Source organism: Biomphalaria glabrata, chromosome 6, assembly GCF_947242115.1.
Source record: "Biomphalaria glabrata chromosome 6, xgBioGlab47.1, whole genome shotgun sequence".
In the NCBI taxonomy this organism is placed as follows: domain Eukaryota; kingdom Metazoa; phylum Mollusca; class Gastropoda; family Planorbidae; genus Biomphalaria; species Biomphalaria glabrata.
In genome coordinates, this window is record NC_074716.1 from 787,191 (window position 1) to 796,674 (window position 9,484).

Here is a 9,484-nt window from a genome sequence, read left to right on the forward strand (position 1 = left end):
CCGATCCGTCTGTATAAATATGGATAGCAGTTTTTTGATAGCTTTCGATTGTTTCAAGCGTGCCTACTTTGAGCTCCAGTGGATTTGATTCTTTTGTTAAGGTGTTATTTAGTAAATGTGTTTTGATGGTTGGTTGTTTGTAGTTTAGTCCGGGTGTAATGTTTGAAAACCTGGTAATTTTTTCTCTGTTATTGGGTAGGTGGTGTTTTAGGGCTAGTTCGTCATTAAGTTGAATCAGAGTCCTTTGTTTTTTTTTTTTTTATTGTTTTTCATATTTCTCTGTGTAAGTAATTTATTTGGATGATCGTCCTCCAACCTTCTGTATCTCTCAATAGCTTCTAATGCTGCTCTGTTGCGCCTTAACTTAAGAGGTTCAATATTGGAGTCTATTTCACAGGCTGCTGTGGGAGTAGTTCTCATACCTCCACTAATTAACCGCAAGGCTTGGTTTTGGATTGTATCTAATGATGATTGATAGGTTTTGTTGGCAGCTACTTGTATGGAGAGACAGTTATCCATTACAGATCTGACATATCCAGTGTATAACTGTCTTAAGGTTTTCTTTTCAGCTCCCCAGGATGTTCCTGCTAGGTGTTTTATTATGTTTAATCTTTGTGATGCCTTTTCTTTTAAATCTGACATAAAGTGTTTTAGAGACAGTCTTTGGTCTAGTTTTACACCAAGATGTGTTGGATTTTCTTCTTTATTTATTGGCTGAGAGTCTATTTTTAGGATGTAGTTTCTTTTTGCTGTTTTGTTGCTGTGTCTAAAGATTGAATAAACTGACTTTTCTTTGTTTATTTCCATTTTCCATAATTTTGAATATGTGGAGATAGTTGTGAGGGCTCTATTTAGTTTGGATCTAGTCAGCACTGGATATTTCTCTGTAGTCCAAATTAAAAGGTTGTCTGCATAAAGTGCCTTATTGACCGAAGGAGGTCCGGGAGGTCATTCATGAAGATTAGAAAGAGAGTGCAGCTAAGGGCTGAACCTTGTGGTAGTCCTTCTTCCAAACTTTTTTTACTAGAGATGGCTGGCACCTTCGAATCGGGTTTGGATGGTTCTGTTTTTTAAGAATGCCCTGATCCAGCTGTACATTTTTCCATGGATGCCCATTTTTTTCATCTTCAAAAATAGACCTTTTCTCCACACTCTATCATAGGCTTGCTGCAAATCTATAAATACTGCTGTAGTGTGCTTGTTTTCATAAAACCCTTCTACTGTGTCCTGGATAAAACGAAAGAGGTGGTCTTCTGTTCTACTTGCTTTCCTGAAGCCAGCTTGTACATTGTGGAGTGAGCAAGTACTTTTTAGCCATCAATAAAGTCGGTTATTGGTCATTTTTTCTGCCATTTTGCCAATGTTGGATGTTAGAGATATTGGTCTATAACTTTTTGGGTCTCCAGGTGGTTTATTTTTCTTTAAAATGGATATTATGTTTGCGGTTCTCCATTCCTGTGGTATGTCTCCAGTTTTCCATGTATGGTTGATAAAGTTAAGTATACAGTTTAGGGCCTGTGGTCCTAGTCCCTGAATCATTTCATTTGTTATTTTATCGGGTCCAGGGGATTTTCTTGACTTGAGGCTTTTTAGGGCAGTATTGAGCTCATGTAGAGTGAAGGGAGTGTCAAAGATCTGACAGTTGACTGTTGGAGCTTTTTCTTCATTCTTTAAGATATTACTGAAGGCCTGGTCCAGTTGTTTTCTTGGCTTTGACTTGTTAATGCTGGCAAAATATTTATTGAAGGTTTCAGCCTTTTTAAGGTTTTCTGTTATTATGTCGTCAGTGCCTTTTATAGGTTGGGGGTTTGTTATTTGTTTCTTTCCTGCTAGCCGGTGCAGAAGGGTCCAGGCCTTTCGGCCATCCTTGTTTAGATCTAGTTGTTCGCATGTTGTGGTCCACTTTTTCTTTTTTTCTGTTTTAATTTTGTATCTTATAAGCCCTGTCAATTTGTTGTACGTTGTCTTGTTCTCTCTAGTAGGATTTTTTTCTATAGTCTTCCTGGCCATTGTTTCTTTCTTTTACTAATTTATCTAATTCAGGTGTCCATAAAGGTTTGTATTTCTTAACTTGGCCTCGAGGGATGTATTTTTTTGCTGCTTGTAAGATGTTGGAGACTATAGTTGTGTAGGTTGAATTGACGTCTGTCTGAATTATACTTGATAGTCTTGTGTCTCTCTCTTGTGAAAAAGCTACAAGTAGTACAAGTAAGTACTAAGAGTCTAAGTATTAGTATTTTATTTATCAACCTAAAAAAAAGGCTAAATTTAACTGACTAGGTACATTGTAGCTTTAAAAATTGGGCAAATATAGGTCTAGTGACTAGTCTAGTAGTAGATCTAGAATTCTAGATTCTAGTATTTCACATTCAGGACATTAGCTTACAATTCCATAGAATTATTAAAATAGCTATAAATTAAATAGCCTATGGCATAGGCCCTATGCACATTAAAACCAACAAACCATTAATGAATCTGCCCCAGCCTCCAGATCAGTCACCAGTGGTCTCCGATGGGGACGCTATCGGCGTATCAGCCTTACTAAGAGTTTTAGTGAATTGCCACTAGATAAAAAGTATGTTCTACTTTGAATGACGGCATTTTCTGATGAGGTTATGAAACCAAGTCGGCTTCACGAACATATAGCAATATAAAAAATAATTTTAAAAACAATATTCATGAACAATTATAAAGATCTACTATTAAAACAACATTAAAAACATAAAACGGCAAAGCTGGATATGTTTTGGTAGCCTCTTAGAAAAATGCATAGCTTTTTTAAAAGTCTTATGATACTGTTTGAAAATTGATTAAAACAAATTTTTTAAAAAAAAAACATGTTATACATCTGTTAGTGATGAAATATTATTTTAAAATTGTCTAGTTATGTAGCTTATAAATGACCACATATAGGAAACCATCAGTTGTTGAACGCAACAATGACTTCATAGTAATATAGAATAAAGAACAGACCTATTCACACTATTCACCTAGTAAGTTATAATACACAAAAAAGTTAAGCCTGCAATTTCATTTCTATTTGAATCTAATTAAATAAAATTGTAAATAAAATACAAACCCATGCCAAAAATAATCTCATCTTTCAACAGTTTTGTGAAACAAATGATAAAAAAAGAGATTAGACTTAAAACTTAAGTTCGCTGGGATGTTAACATAGAAGGCACACACGTGGTGTAGCTATGGTGGGGGGAGGAGGGGGAACAATTTGAAAATCTCCTGGGCCCCCACTTTGTGGGGCCCCAAATGAGTGTCTTTTTAATTAAATAAATTAAATATTACGCAAAATGCAGGGGCCCCCAAAGAGTTCAAGCCTTCCTGGCCCCCAAATGATGGAAAATTCCTAGCTTCGCCCCTGCAGCCACAACTGAGATGTGGCTGCATTTAAATGTTTCAGTAAAGTTCCAAAACTGTGGTCAAAAATGGAGTTATGTTTTAACTTTTTCATCAACATACATGGTTAACCAAGATTTAGTGGGTGACAAAACTTAATGAATAAGCAAAGTAATAGACTGGATGTAGCGACTAGAGGAGACCTTTGCCTTGCTTTGGCTAATTTAAAGCTTGAAATTTCTAATATTGTCAGACTGCAGGAGGCACAAGTTTCCCATTAGCTTAATTTCTTTTTGTAGTGAATTCAGCAATAATAATGTTTATATTAAAAGAATAAAACTAAATTTACAATTAAACTAAAAACAGTAGGCCCAAATATTTAAAAGGGGGTTATTCTTAAGGATTTGAAAGAAAGTCATGACAGTGAGATTAACTTTTGTGTGTAATCACTGCAAATTATTTGACATCATTTTTGTATAATAATAATATTGGCTGTTTTCGCCTTCAATTCCGAAGATTACGGGTGAGAGCAGTGTTTCACATAATTACGCAGACCCAGTTGAGACCTGCATATTTTCCAGAATTTTGTGCAGACAAAGCCATTGTCTGCTGGCGGTCTATTCTAGTTTTCTTCCCGTCTTTTGCGCCTGTCTTCAATAATGGCTTTTCTTGAGGTCTCAAATGTTTGTTCCGCAGCTTTTGTGTGATAGCTCTTTAACTGTCTCTCTCAGAGGACATCTGCTACCAGGTATTTTTCCTCTATGCCAGTGAGGGCAACAAAGAAGATCACCTTTGGCATGCGGTCATCTCTCATCAGCATAAAAATTAATTAAAAATGACATTTTGTTCAAATTTGCCTTCTTAACCTTTTTTATAAGTGTTTTTCTTAGAGAGTGGGCGCTGGCAGATTTTTTGAAAGAAAAAAAAGGGAGGAGGTAGGCCAAGAAAGGTTGAAGACCACTGCTCTAGATTTAGATATGATTTTTGTAAGCTATTATAATACAGCAGATGAAAGTGAGTAGGGCAGAGGTTTTAATGGACAAAATGGTGGTTAATCTCTCTCTCCCTTAGCATGACAAAGGGAATCAAACTGATGTGCCCTGATTAAAAAATTACAGAAAGTAGGAAGATCTAAAGCTACAGTTATAGTCACTAGTATCTTAACTGTGTTCCATTACTTATGAAAGCCTGAATTCAAAAAATAACATCAGGAATATTCAAGGCTTACTTTGATCACAAAAGAAAAGCCTTTGCTTATGCAGAAAAAAGCATTAACTTTTTTATCTCATGTGCCCTTCTTCAACACATCTGTTTGTTTTCAAGCATAAGAACCTAGAATAAATAGCCTTATCTTGCAACAGCTAGGGAGCTTATATAATTCAGCAGACTATATTAGAAACAAGTTCAATGACTAGTTAGGATTGTATGTCTTTTAAAACAAATCTTTATTTATTTTTATTGGTGATAGTAAAGCATGCCAAAGCTTTCATTGTTGAGTCTGCAAATAATATTTTGAAAATTAAAATTTGAATACTTTAAAAATGTGAAAAAAATGTCCAGTGTCTGCATACTCTACTGGTAGCTTGGTGTCTGCATACTCTACTGGTAGCTTGCAAAGAAATCGCTCATAAACAAAACTAGATGTCACTAGATCCAGACAAACAAACCATTGCATCTGGTTTAAGTCTAAATGCACTTCTAGCATAAAGTCATATTCTTTTAAATGAATTTTCTGTTGGTGCCATTAAGGAATCAGGAATAAAACACTAGAAGCACCATGATCATAACATCATTGCCAAATGTAAAGAACTTATTCATATTCTAGAAAAGTCTATGAACTACGACAAAGACTAAAAGTGTTAATATTTTGAAAACTTTACAGCATGTCTTATATAACTCTTATACTGTGTTATTTTTTTTTTTTTTTTTTTTTGATTGCTGCATGCCTGTATTAGTGTATCTTACGAGATTGAAGGATTTTAGTCTTTCCTGAGTATATTTCTTTATATTTAGAAAAATACACAATTGCCCCTCAAAATACACATTTCCAGGTCTGGGAATACACATTTCCATTTTGGCATGTAGGCATCTCTTGAGTCTTTATAATTCGTCCTATTGCGACGGCCTAGTTCTATTGGGAGATGTTATTACTACTTCTAATCTTTAAAATAAGTAAATTGTAATTTATTTCTCAAGGGTGGCCAGTCTTCAGAGACGACTTTAGCATTGGGTGAGGCCCTGATCGAGTGTCTTTAGGGGCACGAATATTTGTTTGATGAGCTGAAGATGACGAAAGATTCTCTTTGTGGCGGGGCTCCGATCTCTCTCTCTATCTCTCTCTATATATATATTTATCTCTTTCCCTCTCTATCTTTCTCTTTCTATATCTATTTTTCTCTTTCCCTCTCTTGTTAGCTTAAAATAATGGTACACTCATTAGCCTAATATAACACTAAAGAACACTGCACGCTAGATACACGAGACTCTTTCATAACACACTCTCTAAAACACAGGTTACACACAACACAGTATGAACTTTCTTACCAAGGGGAACAACTACATGTGGCATTTTACGTCTCGAGAGACGATCTTTTCCCTTTGCAACTTCTTGTGTGACTAAAGAGGCCAATCCTTGATACACAGCTGCGATCGCAGGTTGGGCATATATAATCACCAGGCGCCGTTGCATTTTCACCCTTCTTTCTGCTTCTGTTGTGTATGACATCTGCAATCTGTGACCCTTTCTTTATGCTCTCTCTCCATGTGGATCTGTCCAGTGCCACCTCTTTCCAGTTGCCAGTGTCGATTTTGAACTTCATGTCGCGTTTGCATACATCCATATAACGTAAAACGTAACACACATACATAAATACAATGTCAACATGTCTATTTTTTTCTCTCTTTCTTTCTCTCTGTCTCTCGTTCTCTATCCCTCTCTCGTCTGGTATGCTTTGAATCTAATATCCTCCTTTGGTTTCTAATAAAATTTATTTAAAAACAATGAGGACAGCATTGCTACAATAACACATTGGACGGGGCGCTGGGCGAGTATCATCGGGGCTCCAATCTCTCTCTTTTTCTCTTTCCCTCTTATGTTAGCTTAAATAATAATAATAAGGCTTGTCTTCGAGTCCCAAGATTAACGAGGAATGCAATACTTCTCGTGGATACGCAGTCCCATCTGTGACCTACATATTTTGCCACTTCATTGTCCGCCGGTAGTCGATATTAGATAACACACAACACACAATAGGAGCTTTCTTACCAAGGGGAATAACTCTATATACAAACACATTCACATAAGCACAATGTCAACATCTCTATATTTTTCTTTCTCTTATTCTCTCTGTCTCTCTCTCTCTCTCTCTCGTCGTTTAGTATGCAATTATTCTTGTATCCTCCTTTGGTTCCTACAAAAATTTGTTTAAAAAAAATTAAAATAGCATCACTACAATAACAAATAATCAGAGACTGTCTCATCACTGGACCTGGCCCTGGGCGAGTGTCATTAGGGACACGAATATTTGTACGATGGGCTGAAGGTGACAAAAGATTCTCTTTGAGGCGGGGCTTCAATCTTTCTCTTTCTCTTTTTTTTCTTTCTGGTTTTCTATTTCCCTCTCGGTTTAGCGAATTTAGGAAATTTAGGCACCCGGATAATTAGGCACTTTTTTGACAATACGGAAAATTAGGCACTGGAATATAGGCACTCTTTAATTAGCGACCTTAATTTTGAAAATAATTTTAAAATTTGAACGTATATTTCATCCTTAGACCATGGGCTATCGGTGACGTTCTAAAAAAAATAGCAACTATAACGATTCTTTCTGAATTTTCTTGATATAAAAGAAAAGCTGACAAAACGGGGGAAAATGACAATCACGAGAATGTGTGGAAAAAATGACTCCGGATGAAGAGCCATTATAAAATGATGATTCTCCTCTCATTTCTTCACCTCCTTAGCCCTCCCCCCTCCACGCACTTCCATTAAAAGGAGAGGATTTGTCGCGGGTAGATGTTGAGCTAGGTCGTGAAAATTACGCAATGAGTCTCAAGGCTACACACTGAAATTAAGGGCAGGGAACAGCATTGTATACCAAGGTGTTAAAATTAGAGTGGGAATGGGGAGGAAGGTTTTATGCGCGTTACTTATAGGAATTAAAATATACTGATCAACTTACGTAGTATTCATATTTTATAAACAGTCTTAATCTCTTTTATGAAAACTCCTTCTTTCTATTGTTAATGGGTAGGCCCTTTGTGAAGATCTATTGTGTGAGTGTATAGGTGTGTTATCTCCTTCAAATATTATTTGTGGTAATTAATTTTTATTGAATATATATGTAAATTTATGTAATATAATATTTGTATAAAATGTATATGTTTGGAAATTGCTAAACGGCTAGAAATCACGATCAAATATGTTTCGAAAAGACAGATGAGTTAATCATTTCTATGTCATGTTTTTTTTTAATGGAATATTGGTCTCTTGTAGATACTTAATCTGCTTATAGCAGATCGTTGATGTTCCAATTTAACCCCGCCTTCTCTATCATAAACCAAATTTAATATATGACCTATTTACTACAATTTTCCTTTTATGTTCAGTACCACATACAATTTTTTTGCTCTTTAGAATGAAAAATAAAAAAGTCAAAAAAGGTTTCATACACACATTATTAAACAAACACTTACACACACACATATATATATGATTAAAACAACAACAACAAAACATTCGTTTCCCTTTCAACACTGCCCAATGAAATTTAACTATCTGCATTTCCTTTATATTATTACTTGTATTACTGTTATTAACATTATGATGGTTAAAACTGAAATTCGTCTACCAAAGTTTTTGAAAGCTCTGCAAAGCCTATAAAATTGAACTCCCCAAACGTCCATTTGTACTATATGCTGATCTACTTTCCTTACATCGCCAGTGTGTAGCCTTGAGACTCATTACGTAATTTTCACGGCCACGTTCAACATCTACCCACGACTAATCCTCTCCTTTTAGTGGGAGTGCGTGGAAAAAAGGGGGGTGGGGCTAAAGGACATTACGTGCGTTACTTCGAGGTTTAAACAAGACCAATCGTTGTTATCGCTATAACAATAGGCAATATGTCTCGGTTTTTATGTTAATAAACTAATACAAGTATTTAGTTTATATACAATAGTAATCCAAATATCTATAGTTCTCTCTTTTTATATTAATTAAAAATGAACAATTCTACTTGGAAGAGGTAGTTCCGAATTCCCCCCGAGTCACGTGGTTGTGTGTATACAACGCGCACCGTGCTTAGTTTTAGTTAGTTTGTAGTGGGACTCTGAAGCGTTTTAAGTCAATATTTAGTGGTTTCAATTTACTCATTAGCGCTAAACTATAATTTGTTAATAACAGGAGAATCTAGAGATACATTTTTTACATAGTTTCAACTAAAACAAATAGTTACGTTGGCCTATAATCTGCCATACTGAGATCAAGATTTCTTGATCTACAATGAATGACTACACTTACAGTTCTTAGCATTCGGGTAACCAGTCCTAGAAAAAAAAAAGTAACACTTTCATCTCCCCCCCTTTTTTTTTCCTCTGCCCAAAAGTAAACAAGCTTGAACTTGAGTACAACACTAAAAGTTGGACAGCAGACCAATGTGTATTGGTCAGATAGCTCTAGGGCTAGTATGTAGTCGATATGTCGACTAGTTGTTATAAAAGATAAAAAGACTGCCATGAGTTTTCCTTGTGCGTAATAGGCTTGAGTTGTTTAGCGAACAAATAACACATGTGATAGTCAAGGATAAATCTAGATCTACTCTTACAGTTACACAGGTCAAATGTGTCTTACCCCGCCCTTTCATTGTTAAATTTGGTTTCTAAGTAATAAAATGGATCTAGATCTATTTCGTCGACGCATTTTTGAAACTTTAATGTAACATTTTGTGAATTTCTTAAAAATGCTAGAACTTTTAATAACATAATAATGCATCATGTATCCGCCAACACAAAAAATGATTCTTAATGTTATCGATGTGCATAATGTATTAACGATTGGCGGAATATGAAATACATATAACGTTAAAAAATAGCTGAAGTTTATGAAAATAACAATGTTTCAACTAATATGCAT